We start from the raw sequence: 24,050 nt of genomic DNA on the forward strand, positions 1-24,050 counted from the left end.
GGCTTTTTCTGCTTATGTGGTGCTGAGGAATCGAACCCAGGGCCTCATGCATGCAAGGCAAGCACTCTACCACTGAGCCACCTTCCCAGCCCCAAATATAAATCTTATCCAGAAATAATACAGAAAATGTTGGGCCAAGTATCTGGAGATTATGGCCCTACATAGAATTAACCATCACACACTGAAAATGATATATTTCAGTTATCTGTAAGAGTCTTTGGTTCTAGAAGGTTGTGATAGGCAAACTGGGGTTCTAAGGCCTGTGTGTTTACAGAAATGCATACAGCCTCATGAGCAAGCCCGAGTTTTTCCTTTCTGTCAGCTGGCATGTAGTCTCTATTTTGTGTCCATTTAGACAAGATTAAGACATATACTTTTATAAGCATAAATCCTATTTCAGTCCTCCCTCTTGCAAGATTTTATTCTTTTACAATTAAACTCTTAGCCAGGCGCTGGTAGCTCATGCTTGTAATCCTAGCTATGCAAGAGGCTGAGATCTGAGGCTCATAGTTCAAAAGGCAGCCCAGGCAGGAAAGTCCGTAAGACTTATCTTCATGTAACCACCAGAAAACCAGAAGTGGAACTATTGCTCAAAGTGGTAGAGCAACAGCCTTGAGCAAACAGATTCTGGGACAGGGCTCAGGCCCTAAGTTCCAGTCCTACAACTGACCAAAAAAAAAAAAATTAAGCTCTTCCTCTGCTTTTCCTCCCATCCTCACCTTCCTTCCTATCCATCATATTTACTGGGAATTTAGCACTAGGCCAGGCACGGTGGAATCAGGAATGGAGAAGAGATTTCTACCAGCAAGGAGCGTAGGGTCTGGGAGGGTCACAGTGCTGAAGTCTGAAGGTTGAGCCACTGACTTCCTTCTGTCTCCAGGCTTCCCTTAGCCACAGGTGGCACTAATGCGCGGCCTGCAGCACTGGCTGGCGGTAGTAACCCCACATCTTTTCTTCTATGCGGGGGCATCGTGTCCTTCTCCTGCAGGTGGGACGGAGGGCCAGTATCACTGACATCCAGCTCAGACCTTCAACAAGGTCTGCGGGTCCTGCTCCCCTCAGGCTCAGCCCTGCAAGGACAAAAACTTCCCTGTGGGATTCGAGAGGAAATGATGGCAGTGGCCACTGTGCTTCCTGCTCGAGATGATCTGAGCAAGTGTGAAGGTTGGACGTCTTCCCTGAGCCAGCCAAGCCCTCTCCTCTGGGCCGCTGTAGGCAACTTCTGGGATTCGCTTGCCCCAGTGGGGCCAGCAGCCGCTGCCCGTGCCATCCCGAGGGGTAGGGCAGCCAGCCAAGGCACTCCAGCAGGAGCGGTTATTTTTGAGAACAGTTGGCTCAGCCCCCGACTCATACCTAGAGACCTCGGTGAGGCAGGGGTCACTGTTGACTGAGGCATGGTCTTCTAGATTGTTCTGCAGGATACTGAGGCCTAGGATTCTGAGAGAAGTGCAGAAGTGTATGTGATGTGTTACTAAGTAGATTTCTCCTCAGAGGTGCTTTCTGTCTCTGAGGTATGGCGGCTGTGAGGTTGTCATGGTGACAGGTCGGCTCTCAGAGGAACCGGTGCTCTAGGTAAGATGGCTCACCTGCAATTTATGGCCACGAAGGAAAGTGTCCTCCGGGAATTTTTAGTGACGGCTCTTCCTCCTTTGGGGCTTGTGCCTCTGAAGCAGATTTTATTTTGTGCATTGGTTGGGCGAGATGGGGAAGCCATTCTGTGCATTCAGAGCCCTCTTTATACATAGCTCGGGATATCTGCAGCCCCATGGTCGCTGCTATGCTGTTTACCATGGCCAAGTTATGCTCTTTCATTGAGCAATATCTTCTAAGCACACAAGTGCCCAGATGCCCTTCAATGGATGAAAATCATGACACACACACATATATGCATATGTGTGTGAATTTTACTCATCTATCAGGAAAAATGATATGTCATTTGCAAGGAAATGGATGGATATGGAAATATTATGCTAAGTGAAGTAAGTCAAGCTCCGAGAGACAAAGGACACTCTTTCTCGCAAGTGTGGGAGTTAGATCTAAATGATAAATATATATGTGAACATAGGAGAGTCACATGCATACGTACACACATTGTCTAAAGTAAGGTATATGCAGGGGAGGAGTCCTGTCTTTTGAACAGCTAACTTACCAACAAAACAAATACTAGGAAGCTGGAACATGTATTATTGGGAGGGGGGCTGAGGGGAGGGGCAGACAAGCAGAGAACGGAAGGGTAGGAGAATGCAGTCATAATATTCAATGTACATATGTGTGTGTACTGAGGAGCTAGTGGGGCTGGAGAGGTGGGGAGGAGGAGGCAAGGGGTAATGTTGATCAAGATGCACTGAACTCATAAACTGACAGGTTGTATTGAAACCCCTTTGTACAACTGCTTAAAAAGAACTAAAACAAAGAACTGAAGATGTAGAAACCCAGGCTAGGAGATGAATCTGTGGCTAGCCAGGACTTTATTTCCTAGAGTGAATCTTCATGACATGTCTGCAGGGTACACTGGAGGTCATGTGTAGCAGGCAGAATGGTCAGGACTAAAGGAGCAGGAAGCGAGGAGGGTGTGTCCCGAATGTTCTGGAAAGGGCTGCACATGTCCACGTGAGCTCCTGGACGTACTGTGAAAACACAGAGGAGACTCTAGTACGAAATTAATGTGGCTGCTGGCACAGTAGCTCACACCTGCAGTCTTAGCTATGTGGATTGTGGTTCAAAGCCAGCTTGGGGAGGAAAATCTGTGAGAATCTTATCTCTAGTTAGCTACCCAAGAGCCAGAAATGGTGCTGTGGCTCAAAGTGATAGAGCACAAAAGCTTAGGACAGTGCTCAGGCCCTGAGTTCAAGCCCACGCACACACACACACACACACACACACACACACACACACACACACACACACACACCCCTCCCCCCCGTAACTTGGCATGGTCTCCAGTCCTGCAGGGGCCACTCAGATGTGCGGGGATCTGGGGGTCAGATTTCTTACCCTCCTCACATTGGCACTCGCTTCCCCAGGTGACAAGAAGGCCCAGAAAGTGGGAACAGGGGTGCACCTGCAGCAGCCTCCACTCTCTTCCCCCAGAGAGACCACACCTGTGGGGCTGCCAGGCCTCCCAGCCCTAACTGACTGCACAAAAGCTCTGCACTAGAGCTTTGACTCAGTGCGGTGAGAACTGGGGTCTGAGAGGCAAACCCAAGACATTTCTTTTGTTCCAGAAAATGGATACACATTCATAGCATTCAATCTGGAAAATGGGGGGGGGGAACAACCTATCATGCTAGCAATGCCCATCTTTTAGTATTAGCTTTCTTCTAGTATTAATGTCTTCATTTTATACCTATACATACATTTCTACCCTTGATTTCTTTCCTTTGGCCAAAATTGGGCGAACTCTCTGTGTGATTTTGAGGCCATTTCTTTTTCACTGAGTAATGTCTCCTGAGCACATTTCCTTGTGATGTGGCAGCATTTCTGGCTGCCTGTAATTTCGGCCACACGTACTCTCCCTGCAGTGTTCATTTAAAGCTCCCACACTGTACGTGGCTGATTTCCAGGGGTGACTTCACCCTTGAAGGCGGCAGTTGAGAGGACTTGTGTTAACATGGGTGAGATTTTTATCCTGAAGAAGGTACCCGGGTGTCCCTGCCAGCCCGGGCCGGCCTGGCTGTGCATCAGGCTGGATGGGAGTCCTGCTGGTTTTAGCTTTGGGCTGTCCCGTGGACTTCCTTTTCCTGCTTCAGACCTGTTCTCGCTGCCTGTCTGAGCTATGTCTGCTGAATTCCTGCTGCACCACCAAGAACACCGCCTCTGTGAGTGAGACCCCAGGGCAGCGCCACTCTTGATCATCTGGCCCCAGATTCCAGCTGGCAGACAGGGAGATGCACCTGGGTGGTAGAGGGCCTCTGGAAGTCCCATTGAAGCCCCTCCCCTGGATGTCCCCTTCAGAACCCCGGTGGCACTAAGAGGGAAGGAGAGGCTGTTCACCTTGTGATCTGATTCATTTGTTTATTTGAGGTGATATCCTCGGCAATTGTTTCCCACTTATCTTTTTCTTGGCTATTTTTTTTTCTTTGTAGATACCATGAAGTTTGCATGAAACTTAACTTCAGTTATGTATAAAAGCTCTATGCGTTACTCCTCCCCATATTTTCTTATTGATGTCAGAGTTTACTTCCTTTTTGTTCCTTCTTTCTTCACAGATATATGTCTATATATCTACACACATATATGTGTGTTCTGTTAGTCCTGAGACTTGAACTCAGGGCCTGGATACTGTCCTTGAGCTTATTTTGCTCAAGGCCAGTGCCCTACCACTTTGAGCCACAGCTCCATTTCTGGCATTTTGGTAGTTAATCGGAGATCAGAGTTTCACAGATTTTCCTGCCTGAGCTGGCTTTGAATCACCATCCTCAGATCTCAGCCTCCTGAGTCACTAGGATTACAAGTGTGAGCCACTGGCACCTGGCTTCTCTCATTTTGAGAAGTAAAAGTCTGTCATTTTAAGAGTCTGGGATGGCATACTATTTTAAAGCCACCTGCTGTGTGAGCAGCAGAACCTATTTCTGAACGGTGTGTGAAAAGAAACTCACCCAGTAGCTAAATAGGAAGCTCCATGGTGACTAGTATGGGTATCACCTAAAGCCACGGGGAAACAGGATGCTCGCCAGAGGGACTTGTGCTCCAGGCTGACACGGATGGCAGGGGGTGCCGTGCAGGCCGACAGAGCCCCGCAGCGGGTCTGCTTAAGCTGTACCCTTGTACTTGGGTGTTTGATTTCTTGCCGCTGCCCCTCCAGGTGTGGAGAAGAGTACTCTGTTGCACACCATGGCTGCGTTATTGTTCTCTGCACCCACTGTGCAGAGTTGACAGCTGCAGATCACCGGCGCAAGGCTCTGTATGTGTTGCTGCGAGGGGTGAGGGCGGACAGGCTGGGGAGAAGGAGTTTCAGGGCCTGTGGAAGGCTGCCTGGCCAGGCGCAGACCGCATAGAAGCAGGTGTCCAGAGGGAAGGGCGATGAGAACCTTTCCACGTGGGGGAGGGCCTGGAAGGCTAAGTTCTGGGTAACCCAGACCAGTACCTAGCTCATGAGGACAGGCGTGCTCAGGAGGGTGCTCAGATGGCTTCTCCCGGGCTGTCTGCTGGCACAGGAGGTCTGGGATTTAAATGACCTTGGAGAGACCGGCTGTCCCTCACCACGTCCAGCAGTGGAGCGCCGGAGGAGTCTAGGGTAGTTTACAGAACATGCAGGGCCCAAGCATGACCTTGAAGGCCACTGGATCCAGGCGAGGGCAGGAGAAGGGAAAAGCAGGACGGGTGGAACACAGGGAGGCAGAGGGCGAGTGGAGTGAAGGGACAGTGTGGGCCACAGGAAGACAGTCTGGAGTACCAGACACCAGTCTGGGTGCTGGGCTTGGGGGACGGGGTCTGAGCAGTGACTTGAATGTCTGGACCCAGGCTCCCAGAAGGAGCCTGTGAGGCCTTGGCCGGGACCTCAGGGTGGAAACCCCTGGGCAGGTCTTCATTCTGAGTGACAAGAGGGAAAGGGAAGATGGATCTGCTGGGGAGTGGGGGATGGACCCAGTCCTCTGGAGAGGGGGTGGAGGGGCGGGGGCGGGGCCAGGCTGCCAGCCTGAAGCCAGCACAGTCACCTACGCGGGGTCCTCTCAGTCAGGCCTGTGCTTCGTCCTCAGCACTCAGTCTGTGGGAACTGGCACAGGCTGGAAGGCAAGTTCAGCCTTCTTCAAGGTCACTGTGACCAAGGTTACTTCTTACTGTGTTCTTTCTTAAGAACACAGTCGGGATCCTTGGGCCTCTAGAGACTCCAGGTAAAGAAGCTGGGTGTCTGCCTAGCGTCTGTGGGCTTCCGTCTCTTCCTGAGGCTGGCGTGGTCAGTGGCCCCTGAACAGTGGCCCCATGTCTTCCTGTCCTGCCCTCCCGTGGCTGTGGTGGGCCTGTGGAGGACCACGGGAAACAATGAGACGTGGCTTCTGTGACAGACCACTCGATGGCTGACCTCTGGCCCCCCCAGCCGCTTTTGCTGGAGGAAGTCTGCGTCCATGTGGGCTTCCCAAGGAGAGGGCCACGTGGCCGAGAACTGGGTCTCCACCAGCAGCAGCGGATAAGGAAAAAGGCACAGCAGTGTGCCAGGCAGAGAGAGCTGAAAACCAGAGGAAGTGCGGTTTTTGTGTTGTTGTTGTTTGGTGCCGATCCTGGGGTATGAACTCAGGGCCTGGGCGCTGTTCCTGGCCTTAGTTTGCTCATCGCTAGTACTTTACCCCTTGAGCGACGGCTCTGCTTCTGGCTTTTCGGTGGTTCACTGGGGATAAGAGTCTCAAGGACTTTCCTGCTTAGGCTGGCTTCACACTTCAATCCTCAGATCTCAGCCTCCTGAGTAGCTAGGACGACAGGCGGGAGCCGCCGGCACCTGGCAAGAGCAAAGGTTTTGAGGCTGGAATTTGGGAGCCCTGAGCCAGATGTGCGGTGCCGGCTGGGCTTGCTTCTCACCGGACGTGGCTCACGGGCAGGCTGGCAGCAAGTGGACAGAGTGGAGATGCTGACCATGAGAGAGGCGCCAGCCGCTGCTCCTCCCCCGGTCATGCCCTGTGCCCTGAGATTCCGGAGGAAAGTGAGGCCACAGCGCTGCTGGCTCTGGGTCTTATCTGACTGAGTTATGGACAGATGCCCCATCTTGAGAGTTCAAGATGGCTTCCGGAGTCCAACTGACAAGGTCCTTGTAGGCCTTCCCATGGTGGTGGGGCAGCTTGTTCAGCACCATCCATCCATCCAGCATAATTTCCTGAGCATCTACTACATGCCAGAACTCTACAGGATACTGAGGATTGAGTAAACCTGAATGGAGATCCTGTGTCCATAGCTCCCAGCATCCAAGGCAGCAGGCATCTGTGGAGGTGTCCAGACTCCCAGGGGAGAGTGTGTGGCAGGGACTGAGGGCCTCACGTGCATGCCACAATGTCTGGGAGTGTCTCTGGCATTTGAGAGGGGAAGGGGACCTTGCCGTTCAAGGAGGGTGGCTCATGGCAGGGTTGCATGACTCAAATGGGTTACATGTCAGAGGTTACAGACTCCAGGGCTACGTGTCAGTCAACTGCGACGTTAAGAATCACAGGTCTGGTGAGAGGCCTAGAGGCTGATTAATTGGCCACACAAATAAGTGACTTGTTATAAATGACATCACCTACTGTGAAGGCAGGTCCCAGGAGCTTGGGGCAACCACACAAGACCTGTCATGGGTCAGGGGAGGGGAGAGGATGAATGGAACTTTCGGGATGGCGATGGCGTATATGAGGGCTGAACATGAAATGGGAGTAGAGGAGTGCTCTAAGAGGTGTGGGGCATCTGAGAACTGGAAGGATGGGGAGGGCAGACAGGTGCAGGTGGAGGTGCAGAGAAGGGTTGTAGGCCGTACTCTGGGCCTCTGAGATGGGGCTTCGCTTGGAGGAGGACCAGAGGCATGGATTGGCCGGACACGGGTGGGAGACGTGGGATGGGGCAGGTTCTGGGGAGGAGGGAGGAAGGACACAATAGTAATGGGAGGATGGAGCACTCTGGAACTTACAGGCATGGAGACAGGACACCGCGGGAGGCACCATGGGCTCAGGAGAAGTGAGCTGGAGGTGCTGGGCAGACAGTAGGTGCCCAGGGCTAGAGGCACAGGGCGGGAAAGTTTGGTGGCCATGGCCCTGGAGGCCCTGGCCTCACTGACCCAGGGAGTCTGGCAAGAGAAGCTACGGTGCAGTTGCTAGCTGGATGAAGGGTGATAGTCCCGTAACAGACACGTAGAGGAGAGAGAGGCGGAAGGAGAGGCGGGGGACCCATCTGTCACAGACCCGGGGACTCAGACCTGGAAGTGAAAGTTGGAGCCGAGCCCGGGGCTGCTGGGGTGCCAGGCGCGGTGTGGGTTGGCCCGGGGACGGAATCTCTCTGGGTCCTTGGTGGCTTGGTGGCTTGGTAGGAGCCAGCTTGATGGATGGGTGGAGAGGGAATGGGGCCCGTCAGCTGCCCTGTGACGAGGTGTGTGAGAGGAGGGAGACGAAGTAGTTGGAGGAGTCTTAGGGAAATCACGTCTGGGAGGGAGCGTTTCCAACGCTCCGCTAGCTGTGTTCACATTCTTATACACAACATAGGCATTGATTGCTGCCATGAAATGATTACTGTGTCAGTTAACTTACTTAGTTTTTGGTTGCGGTGACAGAACACTGATATAAACCACCGGAAACGAGGAATGATTTCTTTTGGCTCCCAGCCATGGAGATTTCAGTCTATCCTGGTAGGGAGGGCATGCCAGACCGGAGCAGGCCAGGGCACAGAAAGAAAGGGCATGCCAGCGTCTCCTCATTCCCTTTTATTCTATCTTGGCCCCCAGCCTAGGCGGTGCTCCTCCCAAGGTGATCTACCCACCTTAGTGGAGCCTCGCTGGCTCCTAGAGGGGCTTTACTGATCTCCTGGGCACCTCTAGTCCAATCAAGTTGGCAACTACGCTTAGCCATCCTCCAGAACAGACATTCAATCCCACAGAGCCGTGTTCAGCAACTGGGGCACATGGCGTTGCAGTAGGAGCTTGCTCTGGTGGCCTTCATAGCTGCTCCCCGCTTGGATGTCTTCTTGGGCTGGCTCTGCTCCTGCTTATAGCTTTCTTCAGCAGCGGTTGTGTGTTTGCCAACACCCTTGGGTCTCGGCTGCAATCTCGGGTTCAGCCTTGCAGCTTCTTGTGCTGCCCTCTCAGAGGCTGCCTGTGGGGACCCCGATCCTGCCAGATGCTGAATGGCCTCCCAGGCCTTCTTTTGAAATCTGGGTGGAAGCCTCTTGGACCCTGCAATTCATCATTCTGCATGCCTGCAAAACCAACATAATGCATTGGAAACCAGGGTCTGCCCCTGCTCGAGGAGTATCTGGGCCTTCTTGAACCATGGCTGCTGTGTTGAAAATACTTGCCTCAGTGGCCTAGGGGAGGAGGGCACCCTGGAGGTCTCTTCTCAAACTAGAGCCTTTAAAATACGTTACAATCTTTATGTCCTTGAGCTTGGGATGGGCAGAATCTAGCCAAGTCCTGGGAAGCAATCAACAAATCTTTCCTATTGTCTTAACGTAAACTGCAGGTTTTTCAAATAAATCCTTCTGCTCTGCTCTTACAGTGCTCATTGCAAACTCAGCTAAAAGCAACCAACAATAATCATACCTAGCTGAAAAGGTAGCCTGCTTTGAAATATCCTCTGCCAAGCTAATTCCTTTAAACTCAGCCTCCCTCCCCCTCCCCCACAAAGTCTTAGGGCACAGACAAAATGCAGACAAGTTCTTTGCCCTTGAAATTCATTTGGGCTCATGATTTCAGAGGTTTTGGTCCCATAATTGGTTCTGCTGTTTCTGGAAGGTGGTGGGAGAGAGAGTGAAAGAGAGAGAAGGTGGGGAGGAGAAAGAGAAGGTGGGGAGGGAGGAAGTGTGTTTCACTAATCTAGTCATCTCTCAGTTCAATCTGGGTGACAAGAGGAATCATGGTCCAGCATGGTAATAAATGCCTACAACCCTAACTACTGGGAAGACAGAGGCAGGAGGATTACAAATTCAAGGCAGGCCTGGGGTGGGGTGGGTGGGGTGGGGGGGGGGGGGGTGGGGGGCGGGAACTAGTGGAACCTGGATTCAAACCAAAGTGAAAACAAGGAAGTTGGAAAATAAGTGCAGTGAGGGAGTGCTTGCCTGGCATGTGCAAAGCCCTGGATCCAATCCCAGGTGCTGAAAAGAAAGATGAACTCCACTGCTAAGCCAGGTACTACTGTCATCCTCTCTTTACCCATGAGGCTCAGAGTCATCCTGTAACTTAATGGAGACCACACAGCTAGTAAACAGAGTGGAGTATCTTAACCCCCACCCTCCTAGGGCTCTGCTGCCTTCCAGTTTAGTCCCAGCCCCTGCTAAGCTGTCTCCTGACCAGCAGCAGGCCTCTGTGTGAAGGGCAGTCTGTTCACCTTGCACGACCTTGGTGCTCACAGCGGTGGACTGTGCTCCCTTCCCGACCCCGCTTTCAGCGATAAAACTGGCATGCACACCCTGGGAACGGGCACTGGTTACAAATCAGAGCCTGCTCCCCAGGAGCTCACCCCACTGCTGACGTTCAAAGAACACAGGGCAAGGTCAGTGGAAGCCTCCGCTGGAGGTGGGCCTGCTGTCCCGGATGAGTGACCTCAGGCCTCCAGGTTCCCTTCAGCTTCCTTACCTCTGCCCGGTGTTGGCAAGGTCCAGCTCTCACAGGCCATGGTGACCCCGGCCCCGGGGGTCTGGGCTGCAGGAGGGAGTCAGGTGTGCCCACCGGGCCTGTGCATCTGGGTTTCACTGGGCGGGTCTTCCTGCAGGTGCAGCAGCTTCTAGGTCCTTCCTTGCAGGTGCACACAGCAGGCTGCCAGAGGGATAGCGCTGAGCTCAGATTCTCCCCGGAGTTGAAGGACAAAGAGCTTCATGTGGGGAGGGACGGCTGTGGGCTCTTGTGCCCCCGCTTCACAGGGCACTCATAGTGCCAGGTTGCTGTGTCCACTTTATGTTACAGATAGGGAAACTGAGGTACAGAGAGGCAATGACTTGCTCCAAGAGTAGGCAGCTCGGAGATTCTCTCTGGGGCAGATTCCAGCGGCCCCAGGCCTTGCTCTCACCTTCTCCAGGTCCCAGTAGGTCAACCCAGAACCTAAAGTAATAGCTGGTGCTGTCTGGTACCCCACCTCTGGCTGGGGGTGAAGAGGCTTTCCTGGCTTCCTGTGGGAGGCTGGTGGAGGTGGCAGCCTCTCCTCCCTCCCGGCTGTGTCTCAGGGCAGTGACTCTGCCAGGCTCACTGTGGTGGCAGGGAAGGTCCTGAGACTTCAGGATCGTGGGGTTCGCTGTACCCCCCCCCCGCCGAGTGGAGGCTGGGTGCCAAGGCTTTGCCTCTGCCTCTCAGGCCTCACTCCAGCTGGTGCCTGGGCCCTAGTTCCCCACCTCCAGCCTGCGGGGCCCACTGCCACGTGAACCAGCAGTGCCTGCATTTCCCCATTCAGCTGCTGGTGCGTGCTGTGCTATTTTAAGCCCGCGTGGAAGTATTATTTTTTTTTATAAGGACCATCTGCTACCGGCCCCAGCCCAGATGATACAGTTGGAGTTTACCCACAGCATCCTCTCCCGCCTTCAGACAGTTCCAGGAACGAGGGTGAGTCAGACCAGCGGAACCCCGTCTTGCTAACCCAAGCGATGGCCTGGACGCCAGCCCTGGGGGGACCACATGCTCTGTGAGGCAGGTGCTTCTGCGGCCTGGGACAGGAAGGGGAGCCTCCCCGACCCCACCCCCACCCCGTGCTTCAGGGGTACCCAAGCCAAACCATCCCAGCTGTGCCCTTCCCCCCTGGAGGGGCAGCAGCTGGGTCACAAGGTCAAGGGCAAACCTTGCAGCTGTCTGTCATGACAGCTTCTCACAAGGGTGCTCTGTTCTAGCCGTCTCCTGAGAAGCCCCGGGACTGCTTTGGGGTATGGAAAGAGTGAAGGCTTTTAGCCCAGGGGGCTGCTTGGGGTGGTGCCGGGCTGGTGTTCTCCTGGGCGGCTGGGGAGATGTTCTTAAATGCTGATGGGCGCCCTAGTGTTTTCCCGCTTTGCTCCCCCTCCTCCCTCCCTCCCTTCTGTCCTCTTCCTTTCTCCTTGGTGTCAAAAGAGGCCCAAGACAGAGACTGCAGGCTGACCTTGTGTGTGGGATTGGTGCCGTCTCAGACCCGAGCCTCAGCTTCGCCCATCTGTACGATGGGGCCAAGATGGGGCCGGTCGGACCCACCTCCTCGCATGTCTGGGAGCCATAGAGCTCTGCGATGTGGCCAGCTGTGGGTTTCGCACTCTGGGCGGCAGCTGCGCTCTGAGCTGGCGGTGCGCTGCAGGCATGTCTGGAAATTGGGGGCTGGGGGTCTGTGCCCCCATCACCACACGCTTTGTGCTTCTGATCCTTCCCTGCCTTACACCTGGCAGTTTGTGCCTTAGGGACCCTTGTTAGAGGATGCATGGGCCATAGTTAACTGGGTCCCCCTCCCAGCCTGGCTAGAGTATCACTTCTGGGTCATTGTAGCCATGCCTTTTACCCAGGACTCGAGGAGCCCTCACAGGTTAAGGTGTGGCCTGGTGGCTCCACACTTTGTCCCCGCCTTTCTTCTTCCTTCTGTGGCTGTGCCTGCCTGGTGCTGGTGTCTGCCTCCCACCATGAGGTCACCGTCTTGGCCCAATCTGTCAGGAGTACCAGTGGGGCCTGACAGTGTGACTTCCTGACCCAAAGGCTATCTGCTCCGGCTCTGTGGAGCCTACAGTTTCTCTGTGGTCAGTTTCTTACCCATTTCCTGCCAGCTGCTACTGCTTCTCCAGTTCAGCTTCGACAGCTCTGGTCATGGGGAAAGGGCGGCCTGCTGATTCACTGGCTCTGGTGGGCAGATGGATGCAGGGACTGGGGCATGCCCTGTGGAAAGCACCCTGGGCTGTGGGTGGGGGGACCAGGCCTGGCCCTCAGACCTCCTCGAGTGATATAGAATAGGCTGAGGGACACTTTCATTGCAAGTGATATCTGGGGTGTGTGTGTAAAAGAGAGAGAGAGAAGAGATCTTTTAAAAATTGCATTGAAGTCAAAATAAATGGCTTCACGTGTTAGGAAGTCAGAACATGACTGCAGGCAGTGTGGGCCCCTTTCCTGGGGAGCCCATGTTCTCTCTGAGGCATTGCAAGGTGTTTTCTGTGCTTCAGATTTGGCTATGTAGTCACATTTTACATTTTATTTCCTGGCATGGCCAGAGCTTCCTCCCTACCCCCTCTACCAGTGACCCTCCCAACAGGAAGCTCACTGTTATGCCGCCAAGCAGAGTTTTGGAGTTGTCCCCAGGGTGGGCGATCATTGGCCAAGGGTCTTTCCCTGTCCAGCACAGTACCCACAGGGGGCTGGACCAGAACAGGCAAGCACAGTGGGAACTTATGCTAATCTGAGACCTCAGGCCACACCCACTGGGAGGGTCCAGGATCTCAGGTAAAGGCAGCAGTCTGCCTTGAACCTAACTCCCAACATGGCCTATGCTTTAAATGTCATGGTGAGCATTTGCTAATCTATTGGTGGACCTAGATTATGAAGAAAGAAAGCGATACTTAGAAGCAGAACTACACAGCTCATCCTTCTCATCTGTTCTGTTTTCCTCTTGGGTATCATCAGGTTTTGTGCAAGACACAAGGGACCGCTTAAGCCCTGAACAGAAAGATCAAGCGAAGGAGGACATTTCCCAGTCCGACATGGGCCTGGCTGCCCCTAAGAGTCCAGCGACATCAGAACAGGGGAAATAGCTGTGATAGAGTCTTTGGGGTTATAGGTGAGACCCAAACTAGTTCAGCTATGGTGGGATTGAAATAAGCTGAGGGACAGACTTGGGAGAGACGGTAGTAGAGAGGGAGGTGTTCAGAATGGCCTTAGCAGACCTGAGGGTTCATCTTGGCTCTCTGGCTGGCAGGCAGCAAGTGTAGATGAGACCTTAGCCGCTCTGGGTGTCCATTCTCATCTGCAGATGGGTGTATCACAGGGTAACCTTTTACCTTTCATGTTTAAATGAGATAATCCATTCCCAGCAAGGCCTCTCTCTAAACTCACTAATAATAATGACTGCACTGAAGGAGTTCTGCTGGTGGGTGACATGCACAGGATACTTTACTCACATCACCCTGAACATTCTGTGTAAGATGCATGTAAGATTAGTATTTCAAGACATGTCACGTTTAGCATTTGTCTGAGAAAACATCTGAATTATCGGTATAGAATTGGATCATTTTCCCAAAGCAATTTCCTTTGGATCAAGAGTAACATTGTAGAAAAATGCTTCATTTTTGTTTTCCTTCTTTAAAAATCAAAAGGCTTAGGACACAAGACAGGATCTGGCTTGAGATGCTTGGGATGGATTGAGGGGCTTCTCAGGGTGACCGGGGGCCGGGGTGCCCTGCTTCTCACAGCGATGCTCAGCTGAGCCAGCACGTGATAAATCTTGGGAGGGGGACCTGAGACCCTGGAGGGCCCTTCTAGGTGTGTGGTGCAAGGACTCACCCTGCATTCAGCTTCCATGTAAATAGACAGCTGCCTATCATCCATCCCATAGACGGATGGTGGATGCTTCAGTCTCCTGGGACAGATGCCTCTGGCCAACAATGATGCAAGCTGTGGGTGGTGCCAGGCTGATATCTGTATTGTAAGTAAGATCTTGGTGGCAAAATGTCAAACAGGCGCCAGAGTCTCAAGCCTGTCATCCTAGCTACTTAGGAAGCTGAGATCTGAAGATCACGGTTCAAAGCCAGTCCAGCCAGGAAAGTCCATGAGACTCTTAGCTCCAATAAACCACTAGAAAACCAGAAGTGGTGCTGTGTCTCAAGCAGTAGAGCGCTCACCTTGAGTTGAAGAGCTGAGGGACAGTGCCCAGCCCCAGAGTTCAAGCCCCATGACTGACAAAAAAAAAAAGAAAGTCAAACAGGGCTAGTGTTAGGTCCCGGAGCCACTGAGAGCAGGTTTCTTTCTAGTTTCATGTTTGCAAAAAGCCTTTTTCTTACAGAACAATTCACTCTCCGCTGGCTTTGGGACGAGAGGGCGATGGGGCACCTAGAAGCACCCAGACATCCATGTGTGGTGGCAGCATTGGCAGGAAACCCTGTGCAGCTGTCACTCGGTGTGTGTGTGTGTGTGTGTTGGTTCGGGTGGGTGCCTGGGTGGCTGGTGCTGTTCTGGTATGAGCACCAGTGTTCTGGCACTGGAAGCCTGCTTCTGTCTCAGGGCCTCATCTCTTCGCTGGGGTAGGATCTAGCTTTTCTGGCTCTACCACAACTCCTGGAGTAGACTGCTTCGCTGGTCAGGATGTGGTGCACCAGCCACGTCCAAGGTTCTGCAGAGTGATTTCGAATTGCCTCCCTAAGGCTGTCTGAGAATTCAGCTGACAGGGACCATCTGTGCCATCTTCTTAGAGCAACAGTCACCCCAGGGAGTCTTTTAGCGCCAGCGCTCTTGGTTTCAAAGTGAGACACCATCATGTCTCTCACAACCCTGGCTGGGTACTCTTGTAACCTATGAGTCAGTTCTGCCACAGCTCTGCCTTCTGGATCCCTTCCCTCACCTCCCCCCAGCTGTGGCAGTGAGCGCTGTGTCAGCGGCTTGTCCCCAGTCCCTGGACTTGGGACAGCGCTGTCCCTCTTGCCTGCCCTGCATTCTCCTCTTCATTCTTGGGAACTCAGCTTCACCTTCTTGACGTCTGAGCAGCCTCCGGACAGGAGAGCTCTTGCTTCTCCGAGTGTGTTTTTCCTTCATCTGGAGGCTGTGTGGTCCCTAGGCTGGGTCTGGCTCACGCCTTGCAGGCCAAGTGTTACCTGTCTGACTTCCGGAGAGCAGGAGCAGATCCTCCTCTGTCCCCTCCCCCTCCCCAGGGGTCCACATGTCTGAAGCCTGCTGGGTCATCGTTCTGGTGGTGCCTGGGTCTCGTTTTTCCTGTTACCAAAACTGCATGAAAACGGTGACTGGCAATCATGGTGATCTCGTGTGTGTGTGTGTGTGTGTGTGTGTGTGTGTGTATGTGTGTGTGTGCGCGCGCGCGCACGCACATGCCTGAAGAAATAGGAATTTCAGGACTGGATCATCACCAGGGACAGTGCACAGGCCCAGAGTTCAAGCCCCATGACTGACAAAAAAAAAAAAAAAAAGTCAAACAGGGCTAGTGTTAGGTCCCAGAGCAGCTGAGCTCTGAGACTTGCCTTTTTTCCTAGAAAGGAAGGGGTGCTGACCTAGGGGTTTGGGGACCCCCATGGAGGTCAGAGAAGACACAGGGTGCCCAGGATGCTCAGATCTTTGGGCTGTGAGGGAAGGGACGTCTAGGCTGTGTTCCTGATGGAGGTGCAGTTTCCAGCCGGAAGGGGGCCATCGGTGTGGACCTGTCCACCTGGAGGGACCTGGGATGAGGAGTGGCCACAGGACTCTGGGCACTGTGATTCGGATGTTCCCCTTTCTGCCCTGGGCAATCAATGAGATGTATAGTTGAGGACAACCCTGGAAGAGATGTCACTGAGAAGCAGGCCAGGACAGTGTAGCTATGGACCTCGGGTCTGGTCGGTCCCTGGGACCAGAAACATTTTCTCCACCGCCCAGCGGCTCATGGCCCTGGGATGCCCACCCCTGCTGGCTCTCGCCGCTGGACGTCCACATCAGGGTGTGGCTCTCCCAGGGCGGCCGTTCTCACAGCTCTCCCAAGATGTCCTCACGATGGGGCAGTGTTCCTTTCATTTTCTCAGGGCCTTGCTGCCATCCTACATGGGACCCTTGGCTGGGGGGCAGCAAACCCCGGACCTCTGGATAACTTGGGCTGCCTTGGTGGGCTCTCCCTGGGAAGGTCTTGGAGTTGCAGCTGCTCGGGGGCCTCTGCCCCAGTCATCGCGGAAGGACATGGAGTGTCCAGTGACACGGCAGTGCCCTGCGTTGGGAGGGACGAGGCTGGGGGTGGGTAGGTGAGCCTTGGGGTCCTTCCCTGAAGATCTGGGGCCCCTCAGGAGGTCTCTCTGGCCTAGAACCTCCAGTTGGGGAAGAAGGCAGTGAGCACAGGAGCGGCGACCCGGGTGGAACGGGTCACCGTGCCAGGCTTACACCGGCTTGCTCTACTTTCCAAAATAGCTAATAAGGAAATTAATTTTGTCACCCAGATGTATTCAGTGAAAACATGTCAGGGAAAGACAATTAACCTCTGCACTGAGAATCCTTCCCAGATTAACGAAGTGCACATTTATAGATGTTGAGAGATGCAGTTCAGGAGAAAGCCCAAGTCAGAGCTTTTTCCAGACTGAAGGGGGGGGGGGGAGAGAGACAGAGACAGAGACAGCAGAGAGAGACACATGCACACAGACACAGACACGGAGGGAGGGAGAGAGGAAGAATGGAAGGGAAGTGGGGGAGAAGACAGAAGGGAGACAGAGACACAGAGAGAGAGAGAGAGAGAGAGAGAGAGCAGGGCCTTATTGGGGACTGTCACTTTTACTTATTCAAGGCATTCACTACCCTTGGTTTTGGGTCAGGGTACGTCTTGACAAATGAAACCAAAACCCAGGAAAAGTTAGAACACTAATAAAGGGAATTTACAATCTTCCCATAACCACGTGGTCCCTCTGCTTGCTGATTCTGTATGGCTTTCTCCTGGGAACCCCAGGCCAGCAGGAAGTAGCTTGCTGGCCAGAACAGTCTGGTTGGCTAGATCAATAGTACTGAGAATTCTTGCTTTTGTCTTTCCCTGGGGAGCAAGGAATTCCATCCTGGAAAGCCCTGTCCCTCACTTCTGGCCCCTTTGTGGAGACCATGGTGGGGAGACTCTGCTCTGCTTGTGTGGGGCCCACACAGAAGGCTGAGCCTGGGTAGACAAGTTGGAGAAACTTCGCTGGGCAGAGACAGGTGTGGGGGGCTGGCGGGTGGGATCTGGTAAGGGAGGGTGGGCATCAGAACGGTGGGCTTCCCCCCTGGCCCTCTGCAGACTTGGTCCGCCTCGGGGAGCACTGGCTCAGGAAATAAGCCTGACAACTTCTCTGGGGACAGTCAGCTTTGGAGACCCTCAGGGGTCTGCTTTCTGTGTGACTTGGGTGTCAGTCCTGTTCCCGAGTTAGTGGCCGGCAGACGTCCCTGCAGAGCGGGCCCCGGAGCTTTTCTTGAGGGCGCAGTGGCTAGTAGCCAGCGGGCGATGTTGCTCCCGCTTGCTAAAATCCATACCTTTACAATTTCCTTCAACTCCGTGAAGAGCAAGCAGGACCAAAGACAGCCATACTTTTCAACTCCTGTTACATGACCGATTCTGAGAAGTAGGCATCAGGATGCATTCGGTAGGCCCGAGGGAAGTATTGCTGTGTTGAGCCAACAACAGGAAAACAGTGAGGAACTGGAGGAAGACCCTCAGATTCTCAGCTTTTGTTCTCAGAAAACACAGGGGCAACCCAGGAGTCACAATACTGGTCAGCTGTGGAAGGGAGGAGCAAGAGACTAGGAGTCCAGGCCTCCAAGACTTAGCTGGAATCGAGCCTGGGCTCTTGTGTTAGGAACGTCGGGGGATATGGGAGGAACATGGGGAAATGTCCCCTGTGAGAGGCCGAGAGAACGCCAGCCAGCCACTCATCTCTCGAACACTGCGGGCACAGACAAGAGACGAGGTGATAGTGGGTATCTGGAGAGGAATTTTCTGATGACCAGGCTCTTTCTATCTAATCTTCCTAGGCAGATCGACACATTTGCAGATGGCAGGCAGTGATACACGCACCTATCTTGAGTTCAGTTAGGCCATTGCTCACTCTGCGTGACAAACCTCTCCCCACTCCCCAGCCAGTAAATAGGGGCACCTTTTCCACTTCTCTGGATCACAAGCTGGCCTGGACTAGAGCCTCCAAGTGCCCAGGGAAGGACCTGAGTGACATCCCATGGACCAGGCCAACTGATGGGGTTGAAGTGCCCTGGATGCAGATGACAGCAGTGTGGTGGGAAGGAGGCCCAGCCTAGGAGAGATGGCCTCAGTTCACAGAGGCATGAGGAATGCAGCCCTGTGAGGGCTGGAGGGGCTTGTTCCTGGGATTCTGGTCTGTTCCTCTGGGGCCTTCTCTGTGCCTGGCCCTGAGCTGGGCGGCAGATATGTTCATCTCACCTCCCAAAGGTGGCAGCATGTCTGGTATTGGACTAGCACAAGACCCAGGACATCATTGACTGAGCACCAACTTCCCTCTGTCCCCATGTGCCACCTGCTCTGTTCCCCCTACCCCAAGCTGTGGTCTCAGAAATGGGTGAAGGCTGGAAGCCTTGGAAGGAGTAAGTTCTTTGGAGGGAAGGGGATGATGGGATGGAGGGCCAGTACTAAGTCGGAATGTGCACAAGGCTGACGTTTTGCGAGGATGGCGCTGGTGGACTGCATCTCCACTGCTCTAAACGGAGCTAAGGAAAGTGGCTCCATCTACAGCATGAAGGCTCTGGCTTAGAGGAAGGAAGAGCCATGGGCCACTGGGGCTCTGACCTGTAAATGGGTTACTGGTGAACAGGGTGTCTGAAGCCTCAAGGATGGGCGGGTGCCACCGTATCGCCTCAACTCCTCTTACGGGATTCGTGGTGCTTGGCGGGCAGCCCCTCGCCAGGGGCTGTGTGTACGTGTACAATGTTTTTAATTCAGACGCACTGATGGGGGGGCCTGGGCGCATGCGCGCCCACGTGTGACGCTGTCCCGCACTCCAGGCGCATGCGCACACATGTGTGACACCGCCCTGCATCCCAGGCACATGCGCACATGTGACACCGCCCCTACCCCAGGCGCATGCGCACACGTGTGTGACGTCACCCCCACCCCAAGCGCATGTGCACACACATGCGATGCCACCCTGCACCCCAGACGCATGCGCACACGTGTGACGCCCAGGACCGGAAAAGCTTCCGGGAAGGCGCTGGCCCTCCTCGAGCCCCCTGCGCCCTTTAACTTCACGCGGCCCAGCAGACGCTCTCTGGGTCTGAGCCCGAGGGAAAAACAAGGGCCCCCTCCGCACCGCCCTCTGCCTCCCATCTTCCCATCCTCGAGAGGCGAAGGCCCAGGGCGGCGGCGGTGGAGGCTGCGGGCCGCGGGGCAAGTCCTGGTCAGGGCCGCGGCTCTGTCCAGGAGGAGCCTCGGTGCCCGGGGGACCTGGGGCCGGGCCGCGGGGAGGGTGCGGGCGGGCTCGGCCTCTGCCCGCTGCCTCTGGCCGCGCAGGGACCAGGGACGGGCAGCAGGCTGGTGACAGGACAGGGGAAGTGGCGACTGAAGAACCAGACCGCTCACAGGACCTCGCAGCTGGCCCCACTTCCCCGTTCTCCGGCCGGCTCCCCTCCCACCCCCAGCCCCGTCCCCTGCAGGCTCCTCCCCCGACTCCGCTGCTCGGCCTGCCCAGGGGTCAGCCGAGCCCGCAGGGGTCACGCACTCCTCAGGACCTTCTCGGTACTTCCTGCTTAGAGAGCAAGGCCCTGGCGGTCATGTGCGAGGTGCGGCGGGGGGGGGGGCCCTCACCCCCACTCTGCTGTCCTCATGGGATCCGGAGGGTGGGGGCTGGGAGTCCCTGGGACCCCTCATGGAAGGTTCTAGTCCTTGGTGGTGGAAGGCTTAGCTTGGGGGAGGGACACAGGTGACTTCCCGGAGGCTCATCCCTCTGAGGTGTCGGCTTCATGAGCCCAGGGGACAAGCGGCACCTGCAGAGACCCCCAACTCCCCAGGGGCGCCAGGCCAGGGCTGCTTTCTTCATGCCTCTTGCGGAGATCTGCAGCCGGGACTTGTGTCCACCGGCCTCCGAGTTGTCTCTGGGTCCCTTTCCTTGAGCTATCTATTACCTCAGCCCAAGTGCCAACACACAGGGACTCTGAGGTACACAGCGCTGCTCGGTGTCTAGCATTGAGAAGGAAGCCCCCGCCGGGACAGGCAGGCGGGAGGCGGGGAGTGAGGCTGGGGTCCTGCCTGCTGACACACCCTCACCCAGGGTCTCTCTTGCTCCCTTCCCCACTTTGGGTCCTCGGAGGTAGATTCCTGGGGGCACAGGCTTTGAGGGTAACTGTCTAAATACACTTGGTAGTGTAGTGAGATAGTATGAGAATAGTAGTGCAAATATCACATTAGAGACAGCCTGTGTGCCACACACACACACTCGGCTTGGATGGCCGCCTGTCCTCCGCGTGGCAGCTGCCAGGCCCATTGGCCTGAAGTGGGCATTGGAAATGGAGACATCTAACCACTAACCCGCCAGGCCTCTGCTTCTCACCCCAGGCCCTTTTTCTGTACAGCTCCGTAAATCCAACGCTTACCGGGTCCCTTCCTGAGAACACGGGATTTGTCAAGGACCAAACAGATGTGACGGCTTGAAGCTCTGTGGTGGTAAGGCTGGAGACACTGGCACCCCTCTACATTTCAGGCTGAGTACATCCCGTCCCCTCCTGCTCTCTGGGGTGGGGCTGTGACACCATGCAGACAGCCCTGCTCTGAGCCCCCACCAGCTCCCACCCCAGCGTGGGGGTTGTGATCTCGGGCCAAGCTCATCATTTCCAGAGTCCCAGTTTCTTCCCTTGTAACAATAGCAGCTGGCAGGTTTGTTGGCTCCCTGGGGCAGCCATGAAGCACCACAAACGGAGCGCCTGTGACATTCATTGGGTTGGAGTTCTGGAGGCCACAAGTCCAAGTTCAAGGCATCATTGGGGTGATTTTTTTTTTTTTGTCAGTCATGGGGCTTGAACTCAGATCTTCAGCTCAAGGTGAGCACTCTACCACTTGAGCCACAGCGCCACTTCCGGTTTTCTGGTGGTTCATTGGAAATAAGAGTCTCACGGCCTTTCCTGCCTGGGCTGGCTTTGAACCGTGATCCTCAGATCTCGGTGTCCTGAGTAGCTAGAACGACAGGCCTGAGCACCAGCACCGGGCTAGGTGGGGTGGATTTTTTTGAGGCTACAGGAAGAGTGGGCGTGGCCTCTGCTGGGTGCTTCTTTGCTTGTGGAAGCATCTTCCTCTGTCTGTGTGGTCTCCACTCCGGTGGGGCACAGGACAGACGGCCACAGCACGGCCTGCTCTTGGCTGGAATGGAGGCTCTGTGGAGGACCATGTCCTGTGGCCAACAGCCGCCTATACTACAGACCTCCAGGAGCGTGGGAAAGAGATGAGTGACCTTTCTGAGTTGTCTTTTAGGAAGGGTCTACAGTTATTTTAGGCCAGATTGGGAAGTCAGCTTTAAGGAGAGTATTGTGGTTGAGTGTGGTGGTATATGCCTGTAATCTTAGATAGGTGGGAGGTAAAAAGTTTGCAAGACCCCATCTCAACTAGTCAAAAGCTGGAGTCAATGGCATGCCCCTCCCATCCCAGATATGAGTAAATAGGAAGTATAAATAGGGGTATGGTCCAAGCTGGCCTGGGCAAAAAGTGAGACCCTATTTGGAAAAGAGTGGAAAGGACTGGAGGTTGGCTCAAATGGTGCAGCACCTGCCTCACAAGTACAAGGCTTTGATTCAAGTCTTAATAATGCAGAGAGGGGGGTGGAGAAGCAAGCAACTCTACATATGCCAGATATCCTGGGCCCTTGATACACATTTTTTTTTCCCGTGGGTGCTCATGGCTCCCCCACAAGGATAAGATTTTTACCACCCTGTAAACTGAGACTCAAGGAATGTGGGGTGACTTGTCCCCAAAGCTGAGCTGCCAGTGCCTGGCTGCAGGATCACAGGCACTGGAGCAACTGGAAGCAGCTAGAAGGCCAAGGCAGATGTTTCTGTGTGTTGACACATACGTGTGTGGATGTTTGTGTGTATGCATTATACATGTGTCTCCACAGCTGTGCACGGATCTCAGGTACATGTGTATGTATATACATGTGCCGCAAATATGTGCAGTTAGTACATGTATGTGCATGTATCTACACGTGTGTGCATGCGTGTCCTGACTGTGCCACACGTCATGCTCTGGGTGGAGCAAGGGGACTGGGTTGAGAATCCTGGTCATTGTCTTGTCCTGTGGGGTAGAGGAGACAGACAGACTTGCAGCAAGCTTCTTGGAGAACTCGCAGTGAGGCATGAAGGAGGCCTGTGAAATGCGCGGCTGAGTGTATGTTTGGACAGCTTCTTGGAGAGTGGGTTGGAGGTCAGGTTTGGGGTGGAGGGCTGAGGGACGGGCTGGGCTGGGAGAAGAGGCCTTGTTAGGAGGCTGTTGTAAAAATCAGGAGAAGGCTGAGGGCAGCTGGTGCTGGCGGTTGGCTGGAGAGGGCACAGGTGTCTGAGATGGAAGAGGTGGAATCTGCAAGCCATAATAGACCAGATGGGGGGGCAGGGGTCGGGGGTCCAGCATGTACTCTGGATTGGTCCCTGACTCATCCTACCCAGGAAGAGAGGCATAGGGTGGGGCAAAGGGGCTTTGAATCAGGGTTTTGATACACCAAACCCCCAATTCTCTGTGTCTTACATCTAAAGGAAAGGAAGGGAGCAGCCCATTGCTGGGGTATTCCAGCCTGGTCAGACAGCCTTTTAGAGGAGGCGTCTAGAGGGCAGGCAGAGGGCTGACCCACGTGGTCCCACACAGCTCACAGAGCCCAAGTCTGAGGCAGACCCTAAGGTCAGAGGAAAGAGCAGGAGCTAGGACAGGCCTGGAAGCCTTGGCCTTGAATACCTCAGGCTCTCAGAACACGCAGGCCCCCAGAGCCCAGGGTGTGAGTGGGGAGTGACCGTGTGCAGGCTCCCCCTCTGCCCAAGCCGCCCCACGCCTGTGCTCCCTGACGCTACTTCAGAGCTCACATGCTGTCCTGGGGCTCCTGGCATTGGTGCCTGATGCATTCAACGCTGCCGTCTTCCAGCTGATAAGGTATCAGCCCTCTGACTAAGAGATGGTTTCCCTAAGTGCTTCCCTCTGGCCAAGCTAAATATTAATTATCCTCCTTTATTCATGATTATTCATGGATGTCATCACACCACCAAGCAAAATGTCAGAGCAGGGAGACCCGGAAGGCAATGAGTGGAGCGGTGGGTGGAGTGAGCTGTTCATGCGTGGGAGTCAGGCCTGCTCACTCCCCGGGAGCTTCCGAGCAGTGGCCATGCCCCGGTGAAGCGAGGTTGGAAGGACGGGAAGTAGTTTGCCTAGCCTGGGCACTCAGGTGACAGATGCTTCTAGAACAAGAGTTGGATGGAATTTGTCCTTGATTGTCCTGAGAGGAGGTTTCTGTTTTTGATGGTTAAGTCAACAGCTACAGGAGCTATAACGTGCCAGGAGTGTGTAAGAGAAAAAGAGAGTGGCACAGGTCAGATGAGTAGGCTGTGTGTGTGTGTGTGTGTGTGTGTGTGTGTGTGTGTAGTTTGGAAGTCTGTTTGCTGTGTGTATGTGTGCATGTGCACATGCATGTGTGTGTGCACGGGTGACTTGGGAGCACATTGCATATTGATGGTGACCTCCTCCTGATGGGCTCTGGGGAAAGACCTTCATTACATGCCAACAGCTGCAGCGCACTGTGCTCACTGAGTTTCTGCTTGGTGCTGGGCCGGCTTT

General features: G+C 54.4%; 1 long non-coding RNA gene across 1 annotated transcript in view; it reads left to right on the top strand.

Annotated features, from left to right (window-relative positions):
• The window catches only part of LOC105983562, a 74,779-nt gene that overhangs the window by 9,892 nt on the left and 40,837 nt on the right, over positions 1-24,050 (top strand). Inside the window, exon 2 of the long non-coding RNA XR_001174950.1 lies at positions 20,822-20,912. This is a non-coding gene — a long non-coding RNA (uncharacterized LOC105983562). The remainder of the gene's footprint in view (positions 1-20,821; positions 20,913-24,050) is intronic.

The sequence above is a fragment of the Dipodomys ordii genome, unplaced genomic scaffold (assembly GCF_000151885.1).
Source record: "Dipodomys ordii isolate 6190 unplaced genomic scaffold, Dord_2.0 Scaffold20, whole genome shotgun sequence".
Lineage (NCBI taxonomy): Eukaryota > Metazoa > Chordata > Mammalia > Rodentia > Heteromyidae > Dipodomys > Dipodomys ordii.